We start from the raw sequence: 12,234 nt of genomic DNA on the forward strand, positions 1-12,234 counted from the left end.
GGTTAAATGCCTTTAGGATAAAAGACTAATGCCTAACGGTGCAATTTGAAAGAAAGGTGCCATTAATACAAGTTAGATGAAGAACAATGCATAATTGGCATGAAAGGATTCCATAAATGAAAATGTATAATAGTGCATAATTGGCATGAAAGGATGCCACAAATGAACATACATAGCGGTATATTAATGGTATATAAGGTGTCAATCATGATAATTATAAAAGATAAATGACCATTTGGCACTTTGGTGCAATACATGTACAATACTTTCTAATTTAACATACATAGGGAAAATAAAGAATAATTGGGAAAATATACAAAAGGATAGGTATGCTGGGACTACTAAGAATGATTTTGATAATTGTATGAAAGAAAAATCTGGTTTAACTGAGAAGGATTTATTTGATCCTTATGGAGTATGCGATTTAATTCGTCATTAAATAGTCAAGAGATACTTATGTATAAATTGCAGATTCTTTACAATATTATGTCTCACTAAGTATATACTTAACGTGTGTTGATTTCACGCGTAGGTAACAACACAGACTATGCGGGTACTGGGAGCAAGAGCAACTATCATCAATCTAAGATTGACTCTCATCAGTAACAATAGGACAATCATGTTATTTTGAAAAATTACTGGCATGTACTCGAAATTAGGAAAAATTGCTCTATAATGTATTTAAAGTGATAACTTTGGAAATATGTTTCAATGACTGTTTTCTTGTTCTATAAAAATGTTTTTTAGTTTTAAATTTCATGACAAAATTTTTAAGGGTTTTCAAATGAAAAGCTATTTTAAAAGTGATGTGACATCTATATCTCGGTACGGAAAGGTATACGGGAGATTGATGTTATATTCATCATTTTCAACTGAAGGGAAAGAACTTCCCAGTGTAAATTAAGAAGGCTAATTCTCTCACCAATTGAAATAAAAAGAATATCACTTTTTTTCCTAAAGAATTCCAAAATAAGTACTTACTTATTTTTAAAAAAAAAGCAAATGAGAAATTTGGCCAACTAATTTTAATTATCTACCCATTTAGAAAAGATAAAGAATGTTCAATTATTTAAAATTTCTAGTTAACGCCTTTAATTTGCATTAAACGACTTTTTCTCGATAAGTTTAAAAAAAGAACGTTTCCTTTTATTTATCTCGGTTAATTTTAAGCACAATTGTCTTTTTTGTTTCACTAAATAGAGTACTATTTTTTTTAAATAACGAGATAGAATATCTACTTACCTTAATACCACCCTTCTGTCAATATTTTAAAATAATAAAATACTATCTTTAAATTAATTATGAGATTGATTGTAGTAATACATTATAAGGTCAACATACATACTAACTAAAATAATGCCTACACCCTAATGTACAAACTAACACGCTTATATACATAATATCAAAGGTATATTTAAAATAATTAAAACATATTTAATCTTTGGGTAAATATATTACAATTATACATAAGTCTTCAAAAGAGATTTAATAAAGAAAATAATAGATATAAATGATAAATAAGGGTAAGGTATATATATATATTATCATATTTTAATCATTGTGGAAAACTAAGCACGCATATACACATTATACTATGTACTTTAAAAATATATGTATAATGTAAGTGATGTAATAATCTATGAGATAGTTACATAATACACTATATGGAGTTAATATATATATATATATATATAGGAAATAAACCATATTTTATATAAAAATTATCATATGAGTGCATACATATATCCAAAGAAACATAACATAGAAACTTTAAAGACCTAACAACAAACATGGGAAATAACAAGTATCGACATGTAAAATTCGTGAAATACAGAGACTAGAAATGAAATTAAACGCTTAAATATTAAGTAGGATCAAAATGAAAGATTTCACAATTATATGCAAAATGTAAAAAGCAGAAAAAATTGAAATAAACAAGCATATTGAACTGAAATATAACATAGGTAAAATTAAAGGCAAAATTCAAAAACTAAAAGCCTCTTAAAAGAGACTAAATTGCATTTATACTAATATTGGGGAGTCTATACATAATAAGACCACAACAAGACAAAAAGCAACCCTAAACTTAGACAAAATGACACCTTTCGAGGCACCTATTTAAAGCCTCTAAATGAGGTTTAAGAAATCCTAATTTTGTTTTAACATCACTCCAGCCGATGCTCTTTCACGAACAAACCCCTATTCTTTTATCCTTTTGAGAGAAAATGAACAAAAGGCCCTTTCTCGTCGTATATTGGTGCCGGTGAAGGGTTGAACGACCCTAAATGATCATTCTTAACCATAAAACCCCTATATCGAACCAAAATTAAGATTTACAACCCCCCTAAAACAAAACTAAAGCACACTCTTCTTCCCTTACGACGGCTAAACAGGAGGTTATTTTAAAGATGTATACCTTCGATGATTTGAGGATCTCTTAACTCCGACAAACAACAATGATCCTTCTCGAGAAGAAAAGGTGAGGTTTTTAAGGTTTTCTCTTTATTTCGAGTTCTCTTCCTTTTGCATCTTCTATTTTTCAAAAGCTTTCAATTTTTTCTTTTTTTATTCCTATATATATAATCGTCTCTCCCAAAATTAAAAATCCTTCATTTTTCTTTTGTATTTTATGTTTGCACATGAAGGGAGGGAAAACTGAAACCTTTCTCGTTGATATTTGGTTGCGTCGCTTCATCCCCAAGCTTAGAAAGGCTCTTCCCTGCGTTTGGAGTTTTGTGGCACAAAAAATTCTTGCTAGTTCATTCCGTCACAACAAAATGAGGCCTTTTAGGGCTCGCATAAAGGCTCTTGTACATGTCTATGATTGACTGACATGAAAGCATAAAAGGAGGACCAGCTCTAGCACGTTGGACGGTTGAAAGAAAAATCTTTGATGCGTGAAGCTTATGTAAGGACTTGTGTGTCATACGCGCAAAATCAAACAATCGACCTTTTTGGGTGAACTTGGGTCATTGTATAGTTGATTTGATCCAACGGCCATGATCTGTTAGCGGTGGACAGTTGATGATTAGGATTTAAGGGATTTTTTTGTAATTAGGCTGTAACGTCTTAAATACTGGGTTAGGATTTTTGGGCTAACTCGATAATGATTTAGATGAACCATTAACCTTGGAAGGAAGATTGGTCCGAATAGGTGTGGGGTTGGGCTTAGTTGAGCTCAATAGTAAATGAAAAGGGACTTTTTTAAATGTTGGGCAAATCTAGAATGATCAAGGGAGTAATTATACCCTTTTTAAATTCAAAAAGATGAAATCGCTTTAATGATAGATGATCTCAAGCATGTTTCTTCTCTTCCCCCCTTCCACTTTAGTTTGTCTTTTTCTTTTCTTTTCCATTTGCCTTCATCAAGCTTTAGTAAAGATCAAAACTTTGTAGCTTGCTAGCTTTGTTTTAGATTTCCAAGGTAAGAATCATAATCTTTACTTCCAAAGCTTTAATTCAAGCCATCCTTTACAAGTTTTGGCTATGGTTTCCACAAGTAAGTTTTGAGGGGGTTTAAAGAAGCCTTAGCTAGCTAACTTATTTTTTGAAGGATTTTAGTAATCGATATGCTTGATTTTGTCTAGTGAGGTAAGTTGTGGAAAGCTCTAAGGTCGAGGGAAATGAGAAGCTAGTACTTGTTGATTTTTGAGAGTTCTTAGTAATTAGAACTTAAGGTAACACACTTCTAACTCAACTCTACCACATGTATATCATTAGATGAGTTTTGGTAGGTTGCATGAATTTTGAAGCATGTCCATGGTAGATTGCATATTTTGATGTTTTTCAATATGATAAAAGCCCTTTTAGATCCTTTTAAACATACATAAAAAATTAATAACAATTGAGAACCTCACAAGGGTCTTTGGGAAGGATAGTTAGTCTTTTTCGTGCCCAAAATAGGGTATTTCTAAGAACGAGTGTCAGTACTAGAAGAACAATACCAATATTATTTGTTAGACGGTTCAAAACAGGGATTTTAGGATATAAGTATCAATTCTCTTTCATTAAGTATCAATACTAGGGGTTGGGTATCGATACTCTCTGTAGGAGTATCAAGACCGGGTCATAATATCGAAACCTAGTCACTTATTAAATTTTAGTAGCCAATTTTGGTATTCATACTCATGGGAGTATAAATACTAGGGGTAGAGTATCGATACTCCCACTAGGGGTATCGATACTGGGTAATTTTCAAAATATTGAAGCTTAAATTGGTATTGACACTCAGGACAATATCGATAACCTAGTACATAAGTATCAATAATCAATTCAGGAGTATCGATACTACCATTCCTTATCAATTCATAATAGCCAGCTAGTATCAATACCCAGGGGTCGGTATCGACACCCAGAGGTCAGTATCGATACTAAAGTGCTTAGTATCAGTACCAGCGAATAATTTTAGATAAGAAATCCATTGGGTTAACAGTTAGATTCGAGGGGCTTAATAATATCATATTACCATGGAATAAGACTACAAGTAAGAATAGAAATAAATACATAACAACTAGGATAACATAAAACTAACCTTGTTTGAAGCTCGAGAAACAGCCACGACACCCAAGTTCCTTTAGCATAACACGATTTTCTCAGTTGGATATATCCCAGTCAATGCCAAGGCACTTTAGTTGCCAATTGGGAACAAATTCCCCAAGATTCGACGAAGTAAGTTGGTCGGGTATACATTTTCGATGCATTTCCATATCTCACCCAATATACCCGAGGGTATTTTAGGAAGGCTAGAGGAGTGTGTGCTCTGAGATGCAGAACCCTTAGCCAAATCATGATGCCTACTTTAGTAGTTCAAAACATCATTTTCTCATGCCTTTATACCTATGCCACTAACATGTCTATTTAATGAATGCATACACTATAGTACAATTATTAGCAAGATTTTAAACTCGTAAGCTCAGTGTTGGTAATATGTTTCCATGCATAGGTTCTTAGGAGACAATCCATGGAGCGTTATCGTCATCAGATATTCAAGATCAACCGAGGATGCATAATGCATCTTAATTTATATAGAGGTCATGTACTGTTGTAGACCAGTTTGTATTCAATCATAACTCTTTTTTGTTTTAAACTCAATATTTTTATGATTTTGGATGTATTGGAGCTAACACATATTTGTAAACATTGATTATTATGTTTTTATTTCATTCTACCTTGGGATGGATTTTATATACTAATTGACAGCAATTTGTTTAAAAAAAAATTGGATTAGCCACTTTGGTGGTCTCGTGTGACATTCTGATTCATCGGTCTTCGGGTCTGATTGGATTAGAATATTACATTTAGTGGTATTAGAGTGTCATTTTAACATCCCAAATATCAGACTAGTGACCAAAATTGTAAGGTTTATAAGCTTGGTGGTTAAATTGTGATAAATTGAAAAGTACAGGGATTTAATTGGAATATCTTTGTATAGGGTTGAATAGCAAATAAGGAAAGTAGGAAGGGAATCTTGGTTATTAGTTAAGAAAACAATTAAAAACTCATTATGGTTGTTTTATATAACCATGTGGAAGAGGGGAGAAAAAAATCAGAAAACTCTTGAGATTTTCTTCATCATTTCTTTCTCAACTTACTGTGACTCCATAAGCTAAGGTAAGGATTCTTCTAATTAGTTATTCTTTGTAATTTATAAGAGGTTTTGATTCTTGAGGTATTAGGAAAACTTAAGGAAAGCTTAAGGTTGCTTAAAACTCAAAGATGAATAAGTTATAAGAGATTGAATATAAGAGGTTTTTAGGTGAATTGTTGAGAAATAGTTAGTAAGTAAAGTTTGAGGTTAAATTTGACTTGTCATCATTAGAATAAGAGATTTATGAGGTTAAAAAGGTTTTATAACAAAGTTGAAAAATTGATATGATTTTTTTTATTCAAAGTATAGTATTGAAAATTTGGATGTTTAGGAGTACTAAAGTGAAATAAGTTGGTTTGTGAGAGTATAGGTTGAGTTTAAAAGATTTAAAGAAAAGTTAAATGAGAAAGTTAGCAAAGATTTGAAAATTTTTGAGTTAAATGAGTCAGTTCTGGGTTAAGGGTATCGGTACTGGATGAACAATACCGATACTTCAAAGTAAAAATAGGTGATATTTGGGTATTGGTATCTATACTGGATTAACAGTATCAATACCATAAGTCAAAAGTTGGTAAATTATTCATGGAGCATCGATACTGAAGTAGTAGGATCGGTACTAGGGGTATCGATACTAATGTAGAAGTATCAATACCATTTTTAGAAATGGAATTCCAAAACCGAGAAAGGGTATTGATACTGAAGTATAGCATCGATACCATAGTAAAGAAGTATCAGTACTGTACCTAAGGTACCGATACTATTCATATAGAAATTATGAAATTAAGTTCTTTGTTTAGCATATGTTCTTAAGGAATTATTTATAGTAATTGAACTTCGATATTCATATTGGTCGTATATTTGTGTATATATCGATTGGAGGTAAGTCTAGGATGATTCGAAGCCATTAGAGTGTTCAAGAGTCACAAGTGTTTGATTTGATTAGTGAGGCCAAGGTGAGTGCATACTATTAGGATATATGCATTGCTATATAGAAAATAAACTTACGACAAGTCTATTTTCGATACTTTGAATGTATGATTGTATGAGTAAAAGCATGATTATGACTTTGTACTATATTAATATGCCTTGTTTGCATTACAAGTTATGTGGTATGAACCTATGTGATATGAGTTATATGACAATGATCTATGTGACCATATGAAAATGTGACATGCCTATGTGATATAAGTTATGTGAACTATTATAAATGGTAAAGCCCATAGTATGTGATATAAGAGCTGAGGGTATAATTGGAATGCCAAGAGTCGAGGGTTCTACGCGGTCATTCGGGATAATTCTAGGTGGTCCTTCGGGTCATTTCTACGCGGTCCTTCGGGATAATACTGTGGTCCTTTGGGGCATTTATATATGGCACTTCGGTGCAATTTATACGAGCTGTGGTGACAACATTTGTGCACAACCCCAATGCACTCACATACCTTAAGTTCTCAGTAATGTACCATGGGCTACTAAAAGACATAAGATGAACTAATAATGCATAATGTGATAAGTTCTTGTTGGATTAAGTGCATAACGATATATGTATTCTTGTTAATTGCATATATGATATTTTATGTACATAATAAAAGTATGTGGTTTCATGTGTCATGATTTCATTCATGTATTATATGCCTTACTATGTTAATGACTTAGCTTGTGAGTGTTTCACACGTATGTACAAAGAAGCAGGAAGAACAGAGTTAGGATCGATCAAGGCAGCATATCTCTAAAAGAAGATCAGATCAAAAGTGATTTAAAATGTATGTCATTTTGCTGTATTAATTATGTTGGCATGTAATTAAATTTTTAATCACATATGGTCTTATCCTTTTTGTAAACACTGCTATATTTATATAAATTATATAGTTTTAATTTCAATATAAGTTGAATTTTTGTTTATTTACTTTTGATAAAATATTATATTATTTTATTCTTAATAAATGTTTGAATTTCCACTACATTTTAAAAGTAAATGTTTTGAAAAGATAATGTGACACCTCAAATTCATATTCGAGTCACATACGGGTTGGGGCTGTTACATTTAATGGTCAGGGAAGGTGAAGAATATGCACCCCAGGGAGTGCTTGTACAAGATCAGGGAGCGTTCTTCAGGACGTTGGTTGCTATCTTGATGCGATTCCAACCTCATGTTCTCTCAACTACTAGAATAAATATCACAAAATAATTGAAAGGACTAGGAGCTCCTGAATTCAAAGGTGAAGCGGAAGAAGGTCCTGTTGTGGCATACCTCTAGTTGAATGATGTAAAGATAATGCTAGATGGAGTCCACTGTTATGAGGTGGAGAAACTAGATGGAGTGGTTTCATTGCTTCGTGGACAAGCTAGAGTATTGTGGACGAATGTCACCATGAGAATGATTAGTGGCAAAGTGACAAGGTCCATGTTTTTGGAAGAGTTTAAAAGAAATTATATTGGAGATCAGTTTGTGAGGAAATTAAAGCAAGAGTTTTTGAGTTTAAAGTAAGGGAATCGCACCGTGTATGAATACGAGAGCGAGTTTAATAAGTTGAGTCGTTTTGCTGCTGAGCTTGTTTCGACTAAGAAGGATGCATGTGAATGGTTTATTGAGGGCTTGCGTCCTAGATTGAAAGAAATGTTGATAGTTTTGAATCTGTCTTCATTCCAGGAATTGGTTAACAATGCTAAAGCTTATGAGAAAGCTCAGAATGAGAGGTTTGGAGAGAAGAAAGCTCAGATGTCCGAGAAAGCTGGTGCTTCGTCGAATTTAGCACCATAAAAAAGGGGCATAGATTCTAGTTTTCGATCTCAGTCGAGGTCTGAGTCAGTTGTATCCTCTGCTAGAGGATCAAATCTGATGAGGTCTAGACATACTCAATCTGTAGGGTCTGAAACTGGGAGATCTAATTAGGGTCAAGCCAAACAGTGTCAGTATTGTGGAAAGAACCATATCGGAGTATGTCGAGTAATCTTCGGAGCTTGTTTTCAATACGGGGACACCATACATTTTATTCGAGATTGTCCAATGATGGTTGGAGAGCCTGCACAGTCTGAACGATATAATTCGACATCCTAAAGAGAAAGAAGAAGAGGTAGAGGATGAAATCAGTCTGAGTCCTCCACCCAATAGGAAGTACGTTCAACTACCAAGGTTTACAACATTAAGATCATAATGATCCAGAGATCATTGCAGATATTTTTTAGTTACTTGATAAGTTCATTTTAGTATTGATTGATATGGGTTCCACTTATTCGTATGTTAGTAGCAAGTTGGTGAAAGAGTTGAGAATCCAACTAGAAGCAACAAGTAGCGATGTGATAGTGACTAACCTATTAGGGTATAGTGCTCGTGTAAATCAGGTGTGTCGAGAGTGTCCTATAAGGATTCAGGGAATTGAAATCCCTGCTAATCTGATGGAATTACCCTTTGATGAATTTGAAGTGATTTTTGGAATGGATTGGCTATATCGTTATCATGGCAACATTGACTGTAGACTTAAGAGGGTAAGATTTATAAGTCCAAAAGGATTAGAAGATATAGTGTTTAGCGAAAGATTTATCTATTAGCAAATGTAATATCAGTGATGTCGGCAAAGAAGTCATTGTTACAAGAATATCAAAGCTTTATTTCTAATGTGATTGATACTCAGATTAAGGAAAGTGAAATAGAGGATATTCCGATGGTCAGATTCTTTTCAGATGTTTTTCCTTCTAAGCTACCGGGATTACCTCCGGATAGGGAGGTTGAATTTCAAATAGAGGTAATGCCTGGAACAACATCGATTACAATGCCACCTTATAGAATGGCTCCGAAAGAGTTGAACGAGTTAAAGATCCAGTTGCAAGAATTGTTAGATAAGGGATTTATCAGACCAAGTGTGTCAACTTGGGGAGCTCCATATTTGTTTGTAAAGAGCAATGACGGTTCAATGCGTCTCTGCTTTAATTATAGATAGCTCAACAAGGTGACCATAAAGAACAAGTTTCCTCTCCCAAGAATTGATGATTTGTATGACAAGTTAAAGGGAGCTTCAGTCTTTTCTAAGATTGATTTGCATTATGGGTATCATCAATTGAATATTGAAGAAAGAGACATTCCAAAGACGACTTTTAGAACAAGATATGGTCATTACGAGTTCATTGTTATGCCGTTTGGGTTAACTAATGCACCTGCTGCTTTTATGGATTTAATGAATAGAGTATTTTAACCCTATTTGGATAAGTTCGTGATTGTCTTCATTGACGATGTTTTGGTATATTCAAAGTCTAATGAGGATCATGATGCACATATCACGATAGTTTTGCAAACTCTACGAGATAAGAAGTTATATGCCAAGCTATCTAAATGTTAGTTTTGGTTAAATGAGGTGGCATTTATTGGTCACTTGATTTCTGCAGAGGGTATTCGAGTAGATCCTCAAAAGATAAAACTATTTTAGACTGGATATTCCAAAGAATGCGTCTGAAGTTCATAAGATCTTGCAAGTTATTATCGAAGGTTCGTTAAGAACTTTTCGATGATAGCTTTGCCTTTGACAAGGTTGATGAGGAAAATGTATCTTTTGTTTGGACCTCTGAATGTCAAGAGAGCTTTGAAGCGTTAAAGAGAATTTTGACAGACCCTCCATTGTTGGGCCAACCTGAGTCTGATAAGAACTACATGGTTTATAGTTTCCCACTACTATATTTATGTAAATTATATAGTTTTAATTTCAATATAAGTTGATTTTTTGCTTATTTACTTTTGATAAAAGGTTCTATTATTTTATTCTTAATAAATGTTTGAATTTCCACTATGTTTTCAAAGTAAATTTGAAAAGATAATGTGACACATCATATTCGTATCCGGGTCGTATACGGGTTGAAGGTGTTACATTTAATGGCCAGGCAAAGTAAAGAACATGCACCTCAGGGAGTGCATGTACAAGATCAGGAAGCGTTCTTCAGTATGTTGGATGCAATCTTGACGCGTTTCCAACCTCCGGCTCCCTCAACTACTAGAATCAATATCACAAAAAGAGTTGAAAGGACTAGGAGCTCTTGAATTCAAAGGTAAAGCAGAGGAAGGTCCTGTTGCGGCATACCTTTTGTTGAATGATGTAAAGATAATGCTAGATGGAGTCCACTGTTATGAGGTGGAGAAACTAGATGGAGTGGTTTCATTGCTTCGTGGACAAGCTAGAGTATTGTGGACGAATGTCACCATGAGAATGATTAGTGGAAAAGTGACATGGTCTATGTTTTTGGAAGAGTTTAAACGCAATTATATTGGAGATCAGTTTGTGAGGAAAATAAAGCAAGAGTTTATGAGTTTAAAGCAAGGGAATCGCACCGTGTATGAATATGAGAGCGAGTTTAAAAAGTTGAGTCATTTTACTACTGAGCTTGTTCTGACTAAGAAGGATGCATGTGAATGGTTTGTTGAGGGATTGCGTCCTAGATTGAAAGAAATGTTTATAGTTTTGAATCTGTCGTCATTCCAGGAATTGGTTAACAATGCTAAAGCTTCTGAGAAAGCTCAAAATGAGAGGTTTGGACAGAAGAAAGCTCAGATGTCTGAGAAAGATGGTGCTTCGTCGAATTTAACACCATCAAAAAGGGGCATAGATTCTGGTTTTCGATCTCAGGCAAGGTCTGAGTTAGTTGTATCCTATACTAGAGGTCAAATCCGATGAGACCCAGAAAGACTCAATCTGTTGGGTATGAAACTGGGAGATCTAATCAAGGTCAAGCTAAACAATGTCAGCTTTGTGGAAGGAACCATACCGGAGTATGTCGAGTAATCTCTGGAGATTGTTTTTGATGCGGGACACCAGACATTTTATCTGGGATTGTCTAATGATGGCTGAAGAGCCTGTACAGTCTGAACGATCTGCTTCGACATCCTAGAGAGAAAGAGGTAGAGGTAGAGGAAGAAATCAATTTGAGTCCTCCACCCAACAAGAAGTACGTTCAACTTCCAGGGTTTACAACATAAAGACCAATGAAGATCTCGATGATCCAGAGATCATTGCATGTATTTTCCAGTTACTTGATAAATTTATTTTAGCATTGATTGATCCAGGTTCCACTTATTCGTGTATTAATAGCAAGTTGGTGAAAGATTTGAGAATCTAACTAGAAGCAACAAGTAGCGATGTGATAGTGACTAACCTATTAGGGTATAGTACTCGAGTAAATCAGGTGTGTCGAGTTTGTCCTATAAGGATTCAGGGAATTGAATTCCCTTTGATGAATTTGAAGTGATTTTGGGAATAGATTGGATGTATCGTTATCATGCCAACGTTGATTGTAGACTGAAGAGGGTAACATTGATAAGTCTAGAGGGATTAGAAGTTATAGTGTTAAGAGAAAATTTATCCGTTAGAAAGTGTAATATTAGTGATGTCGGCAAATAAGTCATTGTTACAATGATGTCAAGGCTTTATTTCTAATGTGATTGATACTCAGATTAAGGAAAGTGTAAAAGAGGATATTCCGACGGTCAGAGAGTTTTTAGATGTTTTTCGTGTTGAGTTGCTGAGATTACCTCCGGATAGGGAGGTTGAATTTCAAATAGAGGTAATGCTTGGAACAACACCGATTGTAATGGTACCTTATAGAATGGCTCTGAAAGAATTGAACGAGTTAAAGATCTAGTTGCAAGAATTGTTAGATAAGGGATTTAT

This window comes from Hibiscus syriacus, unplaced genomic scaffold, assembly GCF_006381635.1.
Source record: "Hibiscus syriacus cultivar Baekdansim isolate YM2019G1 unplaced genomic scaffold, ASM638163v2 tig00110450_pilon, whole genome shotgun sequence".
In the NCBI taxonomy this organism is placed as follows: Eukaryota; Viridiplantae; Streptophyta; class Magnoliopsida; order Malvales; family Malvaceae; genus Hibiscus; species Hibiscus syriacus.